Source organism: Dipodomys ordii, unplaced genomic scaffold (genome assembly GCF_000151885.1).
Source record: "Dipodomys ordii isolate 6190 unplaced genomic scaffold, Dord_2.0 Scaffold110, whole genome shotgun sequence".
Taxonomy (NCBI): Eukaryota; Metazoa; Chordata; class Mammalia; order Rodentia; family Heteromyidae; genus Dipodomys; species Dipodomys ordii.
Genome location: NW_012267326.1, coordinates 384,469 through 391,522, shown reverse-complemented (window position 1 = coordinate 391,522; position 7,054 = coordinate 384,469). Strand labels below are relative to the sequence as shown.

The following is a 7,054-nucleotide window of genomic DNA, read 5'->3' as shown; positions in this document are numbered from 1 at the left end:
GTCTATTGTAATTCCATCTTGAAAAGAAACCAGTTTAAGACAAAACCTTACATTTCAAAAACCCTTCCTTTTCCCAAAGCAGTTCCTCTTTCCGTAAACCAGAGCCAAGCCACTAGGCTAAAGCAAGAACTTTTAAGCAGTTCTATAGAAAACCGGTTTTGAGCAGCAGCTTGTGCCAGTCCCAAGGATCTGTGTCTTGCTAAAACAGACTTTGGATGGAACAGACCCGGGACTCCTCTTTTCTGTCGCCGACTGCTTCTCCACCCACCCTTATCTTCTGGCTTGTCTCCTGCTTCCAGAACTAGCCAACACTGTTCTTTTGTGCTTAGCTCTATCGACGACCAGCCATGACCTCCCAGATTCGTCAGAATTATTCCACTGAGGTGGAGGCTGCTGTCAACTGCCTGGTCAGCGTGCATCTGCGGGCCTCCTATACCTACCTCTCTCTGAGCTACAATTTCGATCTGGACGATCATGGGCCACTTCTTCAGTGAGTTGGCAGGAGAGAAGCGTGAGGGCGCCCAGAGCCTCCTGAAGATGCAAAGCCAGCACTGTTCCAGGATGTGCAGAAGGCTTCTTAAGATGAATGGGGTAAAACCGTGGAAGCCATGGAAGCCACCCTGGCCCTGGAGAAGAACCGGAACCAAGCCGTTTTGGATCTTCATGCCTTGGGTTGTGCTCGCACAGACCCCCATCTCTGTGATTTCCTGGAGAACCACTTCCTGGATGAAGAAGTGAAGCCCATCATGAAGATGGGAGACTACTTAACCAACCATCGCAGGCGGGCAGCCACTGTGGCCGGGATGCCTGAGTACCTCAAGCACGACTAGAAAACCCCTGAGACCAGCAGCCTTCGAGGGCCATCTCTGCCTCGCCTGACATCAGGGTCTCCACCTGAGCCTCTTCCTCTAGCCATTAGGAAACTTCCTAACTAACCACCCTGGAGCCCTTTCCAAGCCTTGGATCAAATGAAATAGCTTTTTGTAGTGGGGGAAAAAAAGGAAAAGGCAGTTTTCTCTCACAGTAGATATATGTGTGAATGCATACAAACATGCTTGTGTGTTCGTGTGTGTGTCTGTGTGTCCTGACCCGCAGGACTTCAACGAGGGCAATGAACCTAAGGGAGAAGGAATGAAGGGACAAGAGACACGAAGAATGACAGCAAGACAAGGATTCTGATCAAGCTTCCAATTTTTATTTTTCACACAAGGGTATTTATATGCTTGGAATAAGGAAGCTTTTTCATTGGCCGAAGCAGCTGCAGGGTGCTTGCTTAGGGCAAGGTGAAAAGATGGTCTTTACTTAGGGCAGGGTGAGAAGGTGAAACAGCCTCAAGATGTTCCAGTGAGATAGTTGGCTCCCAACAGCTGTGTGTGTGTGTGTGAGAGAGAGAGAATAAAAGGGGATGGTGACACGGGTTTTGAAGCTCAACAGCATTCCAGATACATCAAAGAAAAACAAAATTATTTTAAGTTGTAAATAATAAAGTCTAACAAGATTTTCAATATAAATCTAGGCCAAATGAGTATTTACAGGGCTTTTCAAAACTAGCATTTCCATTCCGGATTTTCACAATGTGGATTGCAAACTTAGGCCTTGAAACCTCTTTTCTTGCTGGAAAAAGTAATTTTTTCTATAACACTGAGAAGTTCTGGTAGCTCATTTATTGCCTGGGCCACTGAACAGCAAGAAACCAGAGTTTTAGGGATTAAGGAAGACACAAGGGTAGAGAAAAAGAGACAGTAATTAGCAGGGTTCATCATGGGTGCGTGCGTGCATGCATGCCTCTGTGTGTGTGTGTGTGTGTGTGTGTGTGTGTGTGTGTGTGTGTGTGTGTGTGTGAACTAATACTTGGTTTTGAACTTGGTTTTTAGGTCCAGGGCACAATGTCTTAGTTTTTTTCACTCAAGGCTGGTGTTCTACCACTTGAGTCACAGCTCCACTTTTGCTTTTGCTGGTTAATTGGAAATAAAGATCTCATGGACTTTCCTTCCTTGAGCTGGCTTCAAACTGTAAACCTAAGATCCCAGCCTCCTGAGTAGATAGGATTGAAGGATTGAATCCTGCCTTATTTCCCAAGGTCAAGCAAAGCACCAAGTGTGTGCTCATTTGCTTGTCCACAGGCAGGTCATTCCAACCTTGCCCCCCAGGTGACAATAGCCTCCATACCCAGCTTCTAATGTGGGCCTAGAGGGGAGAGGCAGATCTGTCATATAAGATCTAGCCAGAAAGACAACTACCAGCACCTTTCCCTTGTCTACCTTTGGCCCAACTTTTTCCAGGAATGGGTCTGAACTTTGACCTCCCAGAAGGTGACTGGAGTTCTTCATGGCAATGGGATACCAACCCCTTAATGGAAAAGAGATGCCCTTGGAAACCCAGCCTATCTACAGGGAAGGGGTCTATCCCACATACGACCCAATAGGAGACCAACATCTAAAACAATGCCCCATGTCAGCAACAAGTAGCCAGAAAGACAACCACCAGCCCCTTTCCCTCATCTCCCTTTGGCCCAGCTTTTTTTATGTATCCAAAAGACTCTTTATGAAGGATCTGCCTCTCCCCTCTCAGCCTAATCTTTTTATGTTTCTAAAGATGGAATATGAAGGACAGAGTCCTGCCTTATTCCCCAGGGTCAAGCAAAGCACCAGGTATGTGCTCACAAGGTCATCTGCAGGCAGGTCACTCTGACCTTGGGACCCCTGGTGGGGGGAGAAAGGGGGGAGGAGGGAGGGAGGAAGGAGGGAGGGAGAGGGAGGGAGGACAAAAGAGAAAGAAAGACAGAAAGAAAGAAGGAAAGAAAGAAAGAGGGAGGGAGGGAGGAGAGAAGGAAGGAAAGAAAAAAGAAGGAAGGAAGAAAACTTCCTCTTGCAGGATTCAAGGGCATATTCTAGGATGTAGAGATTCTAGGCCCAAATTAGGACTTGAACTCAGGGCATTGAGCTCTTGTGGGGCTGAGATAATTGAATCTCAGATTACACCGGCACCTGGCAGATAATTTCTTCTTACTGTAAAAAAAATTCCCTCTATGCTCCACTCAATTTCTTTATTAATGCTCCTCATTTAGATGTTGACATTTATATTTTTAAAATTTATATTATCTATTTTTATTGTTACTGAGGGAGAAGTCACAAAAAATATCATTTTGTAAAAAAAAAAAAAAGAAAGAAAATCAATATCTCTATCTTCCACAAAGTCAGGCATGAAAAGCATATCCTCTACATGTACTATTCCTTAACCAGTTTGTTGGGGTATATAAGCATATGACTCTGTATACGTTTTAATCTATGGCTTTATAATTTCAATAGTTATCAGATACAGGTGAGGGTTTATGAAATTTCCCTTTACAAGTAGAGACTCCACACTTAGGGCCTTGACTTCAATCTCAGAATTCGATTTTTCTGGACAAGTCATAATGCTAAGAACTTGGTGTTCCACTTTTATTACTTGGACTTTGAGTCTTCAAGACTGACCCATCTTAAACCTTTGATCTTTATGTTTGGCCATCCCTTCCAAGAAAGAATATATCCTGCTGTTCATCCTTGATATTCAGAAACAATGTATTTAGAAGCAAAACTACATTTATTTCTGGATATTTGGCTCCTGTTTACCAAGCCTCATTTTCTCTAATCTATGCTGCCTCAAGGTCTGACATTTGAGAGTAAACATGTGCCCTTTATGTTTCTGAGCCTGACTTTACTTAACATCACTTTCTTCCTTTCTTCCCTCCCTCTTTCCCTCCTTCCCTCTCTCTCTCCCTTCCTTCCTTCCTTCCTTCCTTCCTTCCTTCCTTCCTTCCTTCCTTTCTGCCTTTCTTTTAAAAAAATTTTTATGATGGTACTGGGGCTTAAACTTAGGGCTTGGACACTGTCCCTTAACTTTTCTTGCTCAAGCCTGGAGCTCTATCACTTGAGCAACAACTCTACTTCCAGCCTTTGGGTGGTTAATTGGAGGTGAGAGTTTCAGACTTTTCTGCCTGGGCTGTATTTGAACCTGGATCTTCACATCAATTTCCTGAATAGCTAGGATTACAGTCATGAGGCTTGAACTCCGGGTCTGGGCATTGTCCCTCAGCTCTTCAGCTCAAGGTGAGCACTCTACCACTGGGGCCACAGCGCAACTTCCGGTTTTCTGGTGATTAATTGGAGATGAGTCTCACAGACTTTCCTGCCAGGGCTGGCTTACAGTACTGCTCTTTGAAGCCACAATTCTTTCTGTAGCTTTGTAGTCATTCTCATATTATTCTTTTGCCAGGAATGGTCTCTCCTCACAACCTTCACCTGCTGATGCTGCAACCCTCAAGAATTAGTTTTTCTTTTGGTAGTCTACAGTGTCCCTCTAGTGCATTGCTTTATTGCTATCATAGTCATCCTTTTTTTTTTTTTTTAACCATGTGTCTATGTATGTGTCTGTCTCCTGCACACTCACAAGAAGTATTCCATCCCTCTAATCTCAGCACAGGACTGGCCATATAATGTAGAGTCAGTGCTTGCTTCTTGGGTTGATACTGTTGTAATTTCTCAAATGAAATCTATCCTCCAATATAGGATGAGCTACTTACCTTTTCCCAATCAGAGAATCACAGACATGGAAACTTCCAGAGATGACTGTGCTGAAGGAGCTGTTCTTCCTAGCACCATCAAAGATTTGTTTCTTTTTATTCCTACACAAGGGCTCAGGGGAGCTTTACAATTCTGTCATGGCTCACAGCTCTGTGATTGCAAGATCCGCTCTCTTGCCTTCTGATTTTCTCTAAGCTTACAGAAGATGACAAGAACAATAGCCAGAGGGAAGCTGCTTGTAGCAAGAGAGAAACAGCTGGGAAAAACAACCACCCTCCCCCAGGACACATGATGGTTCTTTGATAATGGCTGTGTGAGTGTGAATTCTGCAGGACCTTGACTTTTCTAAGATAGGATTGTATAAATGTACAATGGACACGGAGCCTCTGTGAAATCAGCTATCATTTGAGATGTTTTTTCTGGTCTGGGAGATGGGTGTCCTGTCTTTAATCTCAGCAAGGGAGGACTATCTTATTTGAGTGAAGCCAGCAAGCATCTACAGCTATGTGAGAAAGTAGGATGAGAAAGAAAGCCAGAAAGGGAAGTAAATTGATAAATTCTCATTATTGAAATATCCCAGCTGCCCAGGGCTGGTAGGACTGGAACCCACAATCAGCAAAAGGAGTCACCAGTACTCAGCCAATAGGGCTAGGAATCGCTTCTTAGCCATGGTGTCTGATCTCTGCTATCAAGACAGTGAAGACCAGCAGCGAAGTCCAGTAGCTCAGGGTATTTAAAGGCAAGATCCATGATGAGGGGAGAGGACAGTGGCAGTTTCGCAATAGACAAGCAAGTTACAAAAGCAGAACAAATTGTGATTACAATTCCAGTGACCAAGGCAATAAGTCATGGAAGCAAAGTAAGGTGGCTAAGCCTAGATAATTTCTTGCAGACATCCTCATGTCTAAGCAGGAGTTGGGGGCTATGCACCCAGCTCTAAGGCCTGGAGGTGGGGCAAACCTTCCTTTGAAGTATAGATACCTGGCTCAGTGGGGTGTGAGCTAGGAGGGCTCTGCTTTAGCCTTAGGAAAACATTACCTCCCAAAGGGCCTAGAGGTGAGCTAAACCATCCTTAGAAATGCAGATGCATAGCCCAGCCATCCTGGTGCTTAACTCTCTACTCATGCCTTTATCTTTGAAATTTAACATTTGGCCCTAGTCCTGAGCAATACAAATGGTCAAGTTTCAGTAACTGTCAGACCACAGTCTTGTTCTATTCCCAAGTCTGTACTTGTTTCTCTGGTTACCTAGGACTTGTTTGTCCCAGTTCAATTTCCTTCTTCCCTGGTCCAACCAATACCCTATCTGCTTAATTTTGACATGGTCCCAACAATTTCACATTTTATATTCTTCCTTTTGGGGGGCGTGATAATCACAATTATGAATAAACTAATCTTACTGGGAGTAGCTTCTACCTCACCCTACCCCATCTTAAGCCATCCAGCCCAGCATGGTGAGAACATCAGGTTTACTAGCTCCCAAAGGTCACTGGAAGATCAGAAGCCCTGGCATTTCTCTGGCTTCCACCTATGGGCAGAACCAAATTTGGTGGTAAAAAGGTCTCAGCTGGGGGCCAGTAGCTCACACCTGTCATCCTAGCTACACAGGAAACTGAGAATATTTGAAGCCAGCCTGGAAAGGAAACTCCATATGACTATTGACCTCAACTAACAACCAAAAACCAGAAGTAGAGGTGTGGCCCAAATGGTAGAGTGCCAGCCTGGAATGAAAAAAGCTAAGGGATAGTATGCAGGCCCCGGGTTCGAGCTGTACTACTGTAAAACAATAAAAGAAAACCTCTGGCAAATGAAGCTGGTGGAAACTGGACTGGAAATGAAGCAGGATAACTTATGGAAACTGAGGCCTGGTGTAGGCAACTGAGAAATGTGGTATCTAAAAACTTAGAAATGCTATCTTTGCTTCAAAGAACAACTGAATGCATTCTTTCCTGAGGGATGCATTTCCCACACAAGGCTTCACAACTGCCTGACAGAATGCCCCCAAAACGCAAATAGCAAGATGTCTCCTCGTTTTAAGGATAAGGATCTGTTTTATGGCAGGATGCATTCTTACCTGGAAATTTAAAGAATAACACTAGGTGTAGTTAAAGCAAAGACAAAGCACCTAGCTTTGCATAACAAAGCCAGACCCCCTGCCTTTACCCTATAAATACCCTAACAGGCCAAGGAGCTGTGTGTCTCTCTGGGTGTCTTCTTGTCTGGGTCTATGTCTGTGTCTTTGTGTCCCTATGAGAGCATCCTCACTCTGCTAGAGTGTGCCCCTGCCCTTCTGTTTGCTTTTTTGTCCCGTTTGTCTGTTTCCTTGCTTGTTTACTTAAAGCTCTGCCAAGTTTTCTTACCATTGTGACTTGTCCAGAAATTCTTAGTCTGTGATCGAAGTCAAGAACCTCAAGTGAAGAGTTCCTATATTTAAAAGGAAGCTTCACTAAATCTCACCTCGGTCTGGTGACAGAAATAGAAATTATAGAAGCC

The 7,054-nt window shown here is 44.2% G+C and overlaps 1 pseudogene; it reads left to right on the top strand.

Moving 5' to 3' along the window:
- The first annotated feature begins 341 nt into the window (after positions 1-341).
- Positions 342-830, top strand: LOC105994821 (annotated as a pseudogene).
- The last annotated feature ends 6,224 nt before the right edge of the window (positions 831-7,054 follow it).